This window comes from Rutilus rutilus (assembly GCF_951802725.1).
Source record: "Rutilus rutilus genome assembly, chromosome: 23".
In the NCBI taxonomy this organism is placed as follows: domain Eukaryota; kingdom Metazoa; phylum Chordata; class Actinopteri; order Cypriniformes; family Leuciscidae; genus Rutilus; species Rutilus rutilus.
The window spans coordinates 14,467,090-14,479,218 of record NC_140233.1 but is presented as its reverse complement, the minus strand read 5'-3'; the positions used below and the strand labels follow the sequence as shown (position 1 = coordinate 14,479,218).

At 42.4% G+C, this 12,129-nt stretch overlaps 1 pseudogene across 1 annotated transcript; it reads right to left on the bottom strand.

Annotated features, from left to right (window-relative positions):
- Positions 1-257: 257 nt before the first annotated feature.
- On the bottom strand, positions 258-10,591 carry LOC311283291 (interferon-induced GTP-binding protein Mx-like; annotated as a pseudogene). The gene is made up of 8 exons: positions 10,153-10,591; positions 7,658-7,773; positions 2,355-2,531; positions 2,133-2,271; positions 1,819-2,017; positions 1,115-1,193; positions 889-1,011; positions 258-398 (listed from the first exon to the last, which is right to left on the bottom strand). The product of its transcript is annotated as an interferon-induced GTP-binding protein Mx-like (transcript).
- Positions 10,592-12,129: the final 1,538 nt, after the last annotated feature.

Sequence of the window (12,129 nt, the reverse complement as noted above, 5' to 3'; positions counted from 1 at the left end):
CTTTGATGGTATTGAGTAATTCAATGGCTGGCTTCTTAAGTTTGGCCACATGTTCTTGCAGAACCGACTCAAACACTCTGTAGTTACTGAATCCGAGCAGTTCCCTCCCTCTGTTATTCTGGCTCAACTCTTTTGAATTGCTGACTTGTTTGGAAACAAAATGGATTTCTTATGAAATTAACTGACTTTTTCATTTTTATCAGAACTCTAAGAAAACAACATCAACAGTGAATTCAAAGTTGTTGCATGTTGTAAATTTACTGACAGGATGTTTTTGTGCTGTTAAGATGATCATTCCACTTCTTGAATTCAGCCCGAAGCTGGACAAACACATTTTTCTCACTCATCAGCTCCCCTAATGATAAAGAGTTGATTTGATCACTGAATCTTTTTAGGGTCTGTAAAAAAAAAGAAGAAATGTTTCATTAGCCTTTTACAATATCATTTTACAGCAAAAGTGAATCTTCTGAGGAGGTAAAAGAGGTATTATCTGAACAGAGAATATTTTCAGGGGCTGTTCACACAAGGCACGAGACAAAACATAGTGGATTTAAACAGAATGAACCTTGCTTTTCAAACATTTACTTCTTTTAGCTTGATGTTAATGTAATTGCAAAAAAATATTATTCACAATTCTGATTTAATATTTTCTTATCCCCCCCCCCCCTAAGAAACACACAAAAAATGTATCTCGCAATTTTGACTTTTTTTCTGTATTCTGTGTTTTTATCTTTTTAAAGGGCTGCTAATTTTAAGGATGAAAGGATCTGTCTGTTTCACAATATGCATATTAAGAAATGTTTACATTCCATTTCATAGGGTTCCAGCAGCTTTAACCCCTAATCATAATTCTAATAAGCAAGAAGATGTGATGACTTGAGGTCCTACTTCAGTGAGGAACTGTTTGGCTCCCTTAAGATCTTCTGGTGGTCCAGTCTCGTACTCCTTAAGCTCATTCTTCACATCCCACAACTTTGTTTTAATCTGCCGATTGAGCTATGGCAGTGATTTCTGACAAAGATAGGTAAGAAACAATTTGGTTATAGTTTCTCACAAACCACAAATGCACTTCACCAAATTTAGGACTTTTAGTTTGAGACATTTAAAAACTTACTTTGATATGATCAACAAGATTCTGAGTCAGCTTGACAGCAAGACATTTAATAGTCGCTTTATCCTCATTCAAGAGGTCTCTGTAGTAGAAAAAGAGAAGGCACTTAGTTTAGATGGGGTTTACTTTAGCTCATATAGCCTACTGTAGCTTGGCAAACAGGTATTCTTGAAAAAATAATAATGGACAAAGTGAACATCACAAAAATCTAACATTAATAAAAGTTTTTTTTGGTTTTGGGGGACTTATACCACATGACATTTTCCAATCTGAACTAACTTTGCCTTGTCACATAAAGGTGAAATATATGAGACTTACTGACCTTGATACAGTCTTAAGGGTCTGCAAGGCTTCTTTCTATGATACTTTTTCATGTAGTTTATGCCATATGGCTATATGATTTTGTGGATAAACTTTTTTCCAAGAATATTAATAAGCAGCGAAGCTCATATTGTGAAAATATTTTTCCAAAGAAGTTTTACTAAAAGATTATGCCAAACTATTTAAGGTTTTCTTTTCATTAATTTCATTCTTAAGTGTTTTTTTTTTTCCTTACTTATATCAGGACAGTTGTCACCCTGAATGTTTTTTTGTTGTTGTTTTTGTTACTTCTTTGTTACTTACTTTATGCACCTCAAAACATAAAATGAATTTGAATTCAGAAATGACATGCTAAAAGTTTAATTATATTATTTTCAGACTGTAACCTGAAACAGTCATGGTTTTATAAGAAATTTCTCTCTATTTGTGTCGCCTCCTCCAGAGGAATTTTCTCATCGATCTGCTGTTGTCCTCTACACTTCACCATGATGTAACCTTTGCGGAGAGGAATCACTTTGTTGTGGACAATAGCCAGAATGTCCTTCTCTGTTCCCCTGTCTATGAGATCTGGCTTGGTCAAAATGGCTGTGAGAATGAAAAAATGTTTTTTGTAAAAAGTCCATTTGATGATTTGAAGCCTCTAATCCTCAAAGATATTTAATGTTATTAGATGTTTTGTGCGGATCATCTGCTTCGTTACCGACAGTTCTTCTGCCCTCAGGATCTACTTCTTGTGCCATTTTTAATGCTTCTGTTGTTGCAATGTCAGTGTTACAAGGAACCACTACCAGGTTTATAGTCTCTTGCTTCTCAATATATTTCATAATCAGAAGTTTGATCTGCAAGACATGAAGACATAGTTTTAAAACTGGATGTCTATGGTACTGAAATGTGGCGCGCAAAATCAGATTATGCTACTCACCTGTTTTCCAATATCCTCTGGTTGTCCTTTTACTGGGACTCTGGCAATTCCAGGTAGATCGATCAGTGTGAGGTCACACACATCTGGTGACATGACCTCTAAAGTGATGAGCTCATCACATATTCCTACCCCCTTTCCTGCCAGCTCATTCTGGGCTGTACAACACACACACTGCAAAATTAACTGTGTTTATAAAAAAATATGTCCTTTAAAGCAGCATGAGCCTGAAACTTCCCTTTATCTCTTTCATTGATACAAATGCCCCCTCCCCCCTTTGAAGAAACAGTAGGCTAAATGTTAGAGACAATGATTTTATACTTTTAAGTACTGAATAAAATGTTTAATTAAAATCATAATTTTAATTAAACATATTTCATTCAGTACTCAAAAGTATCAATAAAAAATAAATAGTTCAATGTAATTTTAATGTTAAAAATTAAAAACACTATTTTACCCAATAACTATATACTCTGCATCTCTCTTAATATTAGCTTAGCAATATGCTAATGACAATATGAATCAATTCCACTGCAGTGATTCATATACTGTATGTATACTCTATATATACACGTTCTACCAAAGACTTTATATACATAAAGACGGTTCCCTTTCGTGGTCACTACGAGTTACGTTGTGACGACGAATGGGGTTTCGCCTAGAAAGCCTCTCCTCTTCGAGAATTAAAATGAGCCATTGACAAAGAAATGCCATGGGTCTGCGGAATTTGCATAGCATAACTACGCCCCACCTCGTGGGTATTATATGGAAGAACGCCGGCAACATGCAGATATGTTTTCGCTTCACTCCACAACCCATCCTTAGATCATCGATCATCTCTACTCTTCGAGACGAGCTTCTCTCTCTAAGGTGTTGATGTGACGGCGAGTGCCAGCGAGTGCACATTCTCTACTGATCTGTGCAGTGATCTGCCAGTGTTTGTGTGTTCATCTCCCTGGTCGCTTCAACACTCTGCAGAGACATTTCCTCTCACAAAAGAGCTTGTGCGTGGCATGTCTTTTTAAAGATGTCTCGCCCATGCACTTCTGGTTGCGGCCGACTTGTTTCCAACTCTGATGGGCACAATCGCTGTCTTGCGGGTTTGGGCATTGATCATGCTAAAGCACCGTTTGTGGATGAGTTATGTTCTCATTGCGGGAACATGACCATCGCAACGCTCCGGTCGAGACTCAATGACCTCGTCAGAGGGAGAGTCCCCTCATCCACACCCCGATCTACTGCCTCCACGAGAGGTAGTACTTCGGCTGGTGGCCAGGGTGACCTGAGGGTGACGGTGTGGAACAAAGCATTGACGATTCCTCCTCGGCTCACACCCCCCTCTCCAGCGTTGCAACCCGCGAGCATTCCATTTGATTTTGCGGCTTCGTCTTTGGATGCCCCACAGATTTCATCCTGAGTTGACTACCATGCTTTCCCGGGCAGCCGCAGCCATTGGGTTAGAGTGGAGCCCTCTGCCCTGCCCAGTGCGTTCGCGGCTGGACGATTGGTTTTTGGGTGTGGCCCAAAATGCCCCTGTCATGAGAGCGGAGATCGCCACCCTACTGGCGAAGGGTGCGATCGAGACTGTCCCTCCAGCCGAAATGAGGCTCTACAGCCCCTACTTCATTGTGCCCAAGCAAACCGGTGGGTTACGACCAATCCTGGACCTGCACGCCTTGAACAGGTCACTTCACAGGCTCCCGTTCAAGATGGTCATGACCAAACGCATTTTCGAATATGTGCAGCCACAGGATTGGTTTGCAGCGATCGACCTGAAGGACGCCTACTTTCATGTCTCCATTCTTCCTCGACACAGACCGTTCCACCTACGGTTTGCTTTCGAGGGGCGGGCATACCAGTACGCGGTCCTCCCATTCGGGCTAGCCCTGTCTCTTCGCGTCTTCACGAAAGTCGTTGAGGCAGCCCTTGTGCCACTACGGCTACACGGGGTTCGCATCCTGAACTATCTCCACGACAGGCTGATCCTAGCTCACTCTTGAGACCAGGTTTGCGAACACAGGGACCTAGTGCTCCAGCACCTAGCCCGTCTGGGCCTTCAGGTCAACTGGGAAAAGAGCAAACTTTGCTCCGTGCAGAGGATCTCTTTTCTCGGTATGGAAATCGACTCGTCGCCATGTGCACGCAGCGTATGAGAGAGCGCGCACAGTCATTGCTGACTTGCCTGAGACAGTTTGAGGGCAAGAGTGCGGTCCCACTGAAACTATTTCAGAGGCTCCTGGAGCATATGGCATCCGCAGCCGCAGCAACACTGCTCGGATTGCTTCATATGAGGCCGCTTCAGCTCTGGCTTCGCCATCGAGTCTCGAGGTGGGCATGGCAATACGGCACGCTCCGAGTACCAGTGACTCTGACCTGCCGTCAGACCTTCACCCCGTAGACGAACCATCAGTTTTCTATGGGCCGGAGTGCCCTTAGAACGAGTTTCCAGGCATGTTGTTGTCTCAACAGATGCCTCCACCACAGGCTGGGGTGCCATGTGTAATGTACATGCTGCCGCGGGCTCCTGGATAGGACCCCAGTGCCTTTGGCATGTTAATTGCCTCGAATTGCTGGCATTACATCTCAACCTGCACCGCTTCCATGCGCTGCTCAAGGGTCAGCACGTACCAGTCTGAACAGAGAATACCGCGACAGTAGCGTACATCAACTGACAAGGTGGTCTGTGCTCCTGCCGTATGTCACAACTCGCCCGCCACCTCCTCCTATGGAGTCAGAAGCATCTGAGGTCGTTTCGAGCCATTTGTATCCCGGGAGACCTGAACTGTGCAGCCGACGAGCTCTCATGGCTTCAGCCTCTCCCTGGAGAATGGAGACTCCATCCCCAGACGGTCCAGCTGATTTGGGATCAGTTCGGGGATGCACAGGTAGACCTGTTTGCCTCACACGACTTGTCCCATTGCGACCTGTTTTCTCCCTGACCGAGGGTACGTTTGGCACGGACGCACTGGTGCACAGCTGGCTGCGGGGCCACCGCAAGTATGCGTTTCCCTCAGTGAGCAGGGAGGACAAGGAGCAGGTAATTTTGGTTGCCCCTCACTGGCACAACCGACCCTGGTTCCCCGAACTAGTACTCCTCGCAACAGCACCTCCCTGGCCAATCCCTCTGAGGAAGGCCCTCCTTTCTCAGGGACGGGGCACCCTATGGCACCCTTGTCCTGATCTTTGGAACCTCCACGTGTGGCTCCTGGACGGGACGAGGCAGGTTTGAGTACCCTACCACCAGCAGTGGTGGCTACCATCACTTCCGCTAGAGCATCATCTATGAGACATGCCTACGCGTTGAAGTGGAACCTCTTCGTCACCTGGTGCTCCTCTCGCCGAGAAGACCCCAGGAAATGCCAGATCAGTGTCGTGCTTACCTTCCTGCAAAAAGGATTGGAGCGAAGGCTGTCTCCCTCCACCCTGAAAGTGTACATTGCCGCTATCGCCGCACATCACGACGCAGTTGAAGGTAAGTCCGTGGGAAAGCATGACCTGTTCATCAGGTTCCTGAGAGGAGCGAGGAGACTGAATCCTCCTCGCCCTCCTCTCATACCCTCTTGGGACCTCTCAGTGGTTCTAACTGCCCTGCAGAGTGCTCCCTTTGAGACTCTGCAATCAGTGGAGCTTAAGTTCCTGTCAATGAAGACAGCGCTCCTGGTTGCATTTGCCTCCTTCAAGAGGGTAGGGGACCTGCAGGCATTTTCCGTTGACGAAGCGTGTCTGGAATTCGGCCCGGCCTACTCTCACGTGATCCTGAGACCCCGGCCTGGATATGTGCCCAAGGTTCCCACCACTCCATTTCGAGACCAGGTGGTTAACCTGTAAGCACTGCCCTTGGAGGAGGCAGACCCAGCCTTGGCACTGCTCTGTCCAATACCGTGCTTACGCAGTGTTTCAAGACCTCAGACCAGCTCTTTGTCTGTTATGGTGGGAAGCTGAAGGGAAAGGCTCTCTCCAAGCAAAGGTTGTCTCACTGGATAGTGGACGCCATTGCTTTGGCATACCAGCAGCAAGGTCGACTATGCCCCCTTGGTGTTGGCCTCCTCTTGGGCTCTAGCGCATGGCGCCTCACTAACAGACATCTGCAGAGCTGCAGGCTGGGCGACACCCAACACATTCGTGAGATTCAACAATCTCCGAATGGAACCAGTTTCTACTCATGTACTCGCTTCAACCAGCTGGTACTAGATTCTGCTCAGGTGTCTTCGCTTGCTCGCCATTCCTCTCCACGGATGGGATACGTGCGATATTCTCCTCAGGTGAGCCTAATAAGCCCTGAGTTTCCTCCAGCGCTGTTGAAGTCAACGCCAGAGTTATGCCATCGGCAGCTTTCGCTTTGACCAGGTGCCTCCATGTGCATGGTTCCCCCTCTGGGCGACCCCTACGTTGTGTATTTCCACTGTAAGCCTCTCTGAGCATGTGTCTTTCCCTCGGCAAGCCACCTTGCCAACCCTGGGGTTGAAATATTCCACCTGCGGCTAGACACCCCAGTGATTCTCCATATGCAGCCCCCTCTGGGTCATATGTGTATTTTGTATTTATGAGACAGTTGTTGTAAAATTTCATTGGTGATTTCAAATATGAGATTTAATCGTAAGCTTTGCAAACAGTTTTGGAGATTTTCCCATTTAAAGAGATATGAGTTGCCTTAAAGGGACATGTCCTCAGACTCAGAATTATGTGTTTCTATGGCAACACTTTCAATGCCAAAATGAATTACAGCAGTCAGGGGGTAAAGCGGTAATTTGGTCGAAGTCGAAGCTTTACAAGTTTCTACGAGGACAGGTGCCTTTTACAAGTCAGAATCTCATAATTACGACATGGCGTACATGCACCTATAGCCCTTCATATAACAGGATATTGCTATGCAATATGAGTTCTGTGCAGTGATATGATGAACTGGAATAATACATTTAATTGACTGAATCAGCATCCAAGACAACAGCCATAAATTTTATAAGACAAAACAAATGTTTATATTTATTTACTGATTGTGACTGCAGCTTGAGATTTTGATCTCTATATTATGTTCTAATAACTCTGAAAAGAAAGGAGTTTTCCTGCAGATTTACTAACCGGCTGCAACATGTTCTTCAACTAATGAAGGATCTCCAAATTCAAATGTCTTCAAATCATAAGATGGATGTGCTACCTTTCCATTCGCCAATTTGCCGGCTTTAATAGGACCTGCAACATTTCATAATTTAAATTCAGTTGTAAGATTGATCATTTCGAATCAGTTGCAAAAAAAACATCAAGTTAAGAACGCAAAAGAGACTGCAAGCAGTTTATAAACCTGCAACAAATGACGGATCCACAAATTCAATTCTCTTTTTACGGTAGGATAGAACAGCCTTCCAGTTGGCTCCACCAGTAACCTTCCTCAGCCTCAGCTCTAGTGGACATCTGGTGACAATTCCTATAACAAACATAGTCCAGTTAGCGACCAAGAAAACTGACAGTGGAAAATGGTGTGACAACAGTGCATGTGATGACAAAAGTAATCATTCTTTAATTTGATAAAGATAGTGATAAAGATGTCTAAAAAAACACATTGTATGTATGTTAAGGAATAGCAGAGTCCAAACCACAACTATATGGATATTAACGGCACACAGAAAATATATCGTTGGAATCACTTTCAGAATGTTTTTTTTTCTTTTTTTTTTTGCTGATAAACTATAAAAACTTTGAAAGCCAATCAGAATCCATTATGGCCTGTGTTAATACTAACTGCATAAAATGTGGCACAGGTGTGTATTTTTATTGGATTTTTACTATTTCACTAGCCTGGCTCCGCCCACCTACGTACTTCCACTCAATTTTCATTTTCCTTCAGTACGTCGTCTGGGTTTGTGGTATATTCGCAGGTTTTCTACGGCCCAACTGGTTATGGCAGATTCAGAGTGGCTCTGGGCAGATCCAATAGATTTAAACTACAACAGAGTACCCGCCTTCAAGGAAGTTAACGCTTCTCAATGGAGAGTGGCCAGACTCTCTTGTACAAGAGTCTGGTAGGACCCATAGACAGTAAAAGAAATGGACACAGCGACCCCATTGGATTCAACGGAGAAAAGTGAAGTCAATTAGAAGCACTCACTTCCTGATGGCTGAGCAGTACGCGCAGACTCAAACTGAGCTTGACGACATAGATGTGACGTGAGCAACCTGTCTGTCTTCTAGTAGCTGTGCCACGAGAAATTTGAATCATTCCCTTCCGAAACTTGCAGAGATGGAGATCGTGAGTAGGAGGTGTCCATGAGCTAGGAGCCGGAGCAACTTTTGCTAAGTATTCTGATTAATTATTTGGTCATTTTGCCTCCACGTCCCCCCGATTGCCCGCGAGCTTCTCCTCCTCCTGTCTATACAGTAATTTCACTACTGTGCGACAGAGAGGCACGTGGTTATGACGCAATTGTTAGTCTATTTTTACAAAAACTGCTTCTACGGGGCCATAACATAAGATTACAAGGTAACGGAGCCTTTTATACATTTTCGTGTTTCTTTAGAAATAAATAATGGACAAATGGAGTCTTTAAACATCTCAGATGTGAAGTTATTCGCTGTCAAAGTGACGCCAAAATGAATGGGAGTCAATGGAATGCTAACAGCAGGTGATGGTCTGCTAATCAATGGTGGCCCCCGGGGAAGCTTCACTTTCCGGCTAATAGATTACCCCCTTGGTAGGACCAGGCTACTATTTCACCCCCCATTTTCTTTAAAAAATCTATTTTGCACTAGGTACACAATCCTCTTCCAATTTTTATTCCCAGTGCCATTTAACTATAAAATGATGCATTCTGTTGGCAAGGCTTCAAAATTATTTTTGTTACTATTTTTGTTACTACTAAATCAAATATCCTGTTTTCTGCTTCGGCATATTAGAGCCAATAGGATATATTAGGATGTCAGAGTGTGGTTTGTATGTGTGTAATAAAAAAAATGTGCGTGTGTGCTTGTAATATTTGAGAGAGAAAAACTCAACTGCAAAACTAAAACCCAGCCACTGTGTGCACCAGTGGAGTTTTGCTGGCATCCAATGGGGAAAATCTGTTACTGCCACACCCCCCCCCCCCCCCCCCCCCCATGACTCATCCTCAAATTTGGAACACAACTTGTTAAGATCTATGGCTTTGAATTTCTTTCAGTTTTAGAGTTCAACAAGTTCCATAAAATATATAATCTATATAAAATAATTCATAATGTTCATAAATCATTTTCATAAACTTAAACTTCTATAAAAAATTTTTCCCGTTTTCATTTTTTTCCCACTTTTTTCACTAAAGCAATAATCTGCCAAGGGTTTTCTTTAAAATGAGACCAAACTTAAGTCTGTGTTCCCAAGCTTAACATTTTTATGACAGTTTTTTGACATGGACATTTTTGTCCACTATGACAAATTGACTAATAGACAAATTGGGTCAAACATATACAGTTAACACATTATGTAACACAATTAAAAACCATGTCTTCCCTAAGATAACTTTTGTCTCTTCTTACATTAATTCAACTTTAAGCCTAATAAGATAGAGACTTTTTGTTTTAGAGTAAAAATAACTGAAAAGTTGCCAGTATGCATTTTCACTAAACATAGCTTTAAAAATGAATAAAATCCTTTAAAATTCCATGTAGTAAGAATACTAGTTATGCTAATCAGCTTCTGATCAATTTGTTGACAATAAAACACACATAATGATAATTTTAAAGCAAAACCTTAAAACAAACAGAGTTGACATTGATGGTAACAGAGTTGATATCAATAACAGAGTTGACCACCCATAGTTAAAGACAGTGCTACTGTGCAGCAGACTGGCAAGTTTGGCCATTTTTGAGATTGCCCGAGACATCACTTTTACTTCTTTCATCCCATCCCCGATAACCAGTTGAAGACTGTGGGCAAAGCAGGATAGCCGTTGACGGGAACCAAGAAGAAAGTCCGTATTTAACTGTTCCCCAACCATGTCCTCCTCATCCTCACTGTCATCCTCACTGTCATCTGAGTGGTCTGCCATAATTACTTTAAAAGCCTTCTTCATGTTAGCTGCATTATCAGTGATGATAAAATCTACCTTATCACTGATATTGTAGTCATCTAGTATTTCATCAAATGCAGCTGAAATGTTTTCAGAGCTGTGACGCCCTTTGAATCTCCTGCAGTCCAGCAGGTAGGCGTTCAGAGTGTACCCACTGGTCGAAGAGTTGAGAACATGAGCTGTGACTCCCAGGTAAGATCTCATTGTGCAGTCTGACCATATGTCTGCAGTTACAGAGATTGATTTCTGATCTACCAGACTGGACTTGATGCACTAGCTTTCACTCTCATCACTAGTTGAGGTATCTGTTTGCTGGTTATCGTTATTCTGGAGATTGGGGTGTACCTTTCATCCATGGTGTGTAAAAAATGTCTGAAATGTTAATTTTCCACGATTGATATAGGTAGACAGCAGCCAATGATAAGGTCATGGATGATCGCTTGGTTGATAGCCTGCTGCCTTGATGAAGAAGCATTGTAAACTTGAACTTGCAATGGTCGCTGCTGAAATGCATCATCAATCATTGGCTGTGAATCCCCCTGTTGAAGTCCTTGCCGATACTCCTGCAGGCTGGAGATGGAAATACAAAAGCATCTATAAGTGAACTGAATAACAGGCAGATAATAAGCTTTATTTAAAGAGAAGTGAAATCTGTATTCCCAATCATTCATTAATGTCCACTCCATATACTTAGAAAAACTAAATAAAGTTGTGTCTGGATCGTCAAACTATTAGCCTAATAAATGGCTTTCTTTGTTTATTAAATGTTCTATGAAACTGAAATTGCATTCAAAGCTGTGTCCAGACACTGACATGAAGGGAGAGCCAGGTCTTTGCCACAGTCTTTTAGTGTTTAACTTAAGTCTGTCTCAAACAAGTACAGTATACTTTTTTTCTGACTGGACATATTAAAAAATGTCTGTTATGTTACAGAAGAGAAATACTGCATACACAGAAAATATGCCTGACATAAGTTTTAAATTACCATTAAATGCACGTAACGTTAGCCTAATTTACAGTTTATTATGATCAGATCAGATCACTACACACAGTGATAACATGTCATCTACAAAGTTATATTACTCAGTGATATAAATTAACAAGCAACTCCGCAATATGTAATACTTTGTCTTTGACACAAAATATTGATTTAAAAGGGAGTTTATTGAATAAAAAACGACTGTATTGCTTCCGCTAAAGAAAATAGTCCGTTCCGTCTCTACGGTTAGAGTCCTGCGTCCATAGCAACGCTCTGTTTTTCATGGCAATGGTGTGGTATGTGCTATTTCTTGATAACAGACCGCATTCTACATTAGAATTCAACCAAGCCATGTAATAAATATAGGCTATATACTTTGCTCCGTTCCATTTTCATTTATTTCAGAGACGTGCAGGACATGCTTGAGTCTCCTAATTCTAGTTAAAATGTGAATCTTAGTTTGCGCTAGTTAACATAAAAAAAAAAAAATTACCTCATGAAACCAGTAATACCAGACATAAATTATTATAACTTTATGTCCAAGAACATTACCTTTATCTTCTGCTATGTTAGCTAATGTTAACGTTAACACATAGTCAAGGCTTAGCAGCTCCAGCTCTGCAGTTAACTTACCGCAATGTATGATTCCTCTGCAGGTGTCTGACGAAGTTTGACGTTGTCCCACAGGTTTCCGAAATTGTTGCTTTGCAGAATTTGCAGTCTGCTCTGTGTTTCTTTTTAAGTGCAGCGCTGAGAAATTCCT